This window comes from Camelina sativa, chromosome 8 (assembly GCF_000633955.1).
Source record: "Camelina sativa cultivar DH55 chromosome 8, Cs, whole genome shotgun sequence".
Classification (NCBI taxonomy): domain Eukaryota; kingdom Viridiplantae; phylum Streptophyta; class Magnoliopsida; order Brassicales; family Brassicaceae; genus Camelina; species Camelina sativa.
In genome coordinates, this window is record NC_025692.1 from 5,557,084 (window position 1) to 5,558,081 (window position 998).

A 998-nucleotide genomic window follows, 5' to 3' on the forward strand; every position below is an offset into this window, starting at 1 on the left:
CCAACGGAGATAGTAGGAAGCAAACTAATGATAGAAAATTGCTTAAAGGCATACAAACTTCACAAAATTAAATCTTTTAGATTTTGTTAATCCTAACTTGTTCATGAAGTATTAAAACACCTATCCTCAAAAAAAACTCGCGGTCAAAAAGTAAATATTGGCTCTCTAATACTTTGATACCAACCTTCTTGAGATAATGGTCCCAAAATAAATAACAAAAGAACTAGAAGTACTCTCCACATCCTTGATGAACCACTTGGGACTAGGTCCTCCAACCTAGTGTCATTTAGACTCGCAACCTAGCTAACTATCTGAATGCATCCAATGCAGTCTTTTTTTTCTTGGACAAAGATATTTGATTTAATTCAATCCCAAAAGGGAGAAAAGCTTACAAAGTCTACAACCTCTTGGTTGGATACAATAAATACAACAGAGATCAAATTTGCAAGAGAAAGATAGATAGGTTTATAACCATAATTCAACTAACTCTAGATTGATCAATTAATATGATTTGTTCTTTCCCCATCGCTTAAATCATTCACCGTAACTCAGCCCACACCCGTTAAAAAAAAAAAACTTGAAACCTTGAATTCAAATTTTACAAGTCAAGAAATTGCTATAAATTATTTATTTTATTTTTAATAACAAAGAAACAAAAACATTTAAAAGAGAATTAAAATCATAGTACACTATACAACATGGACAACCTTACAGCCAGGATGACAAAATTCAGTTTGGCGCTTACGCAAAATATCCTACAAATACAAATTGATTAAACCAAATAGAGCTAAACCACTAAACCCGAAATTTAATTTCTATTTCGGTTAAGCTAATTTTTTGTTCCCACCTAAAAAAACAGTCATAACGATAACAAAAAAAAAAAAAAAAAAAACCGGTAAGTAACTAAACCGGATCAAAATTACAAAAAGAAAAAAAAAAAGGAGATCGAGATCCAGATCGAATCTCACGTATTTTGTCGATGCCAAAGTCCCTCAAGG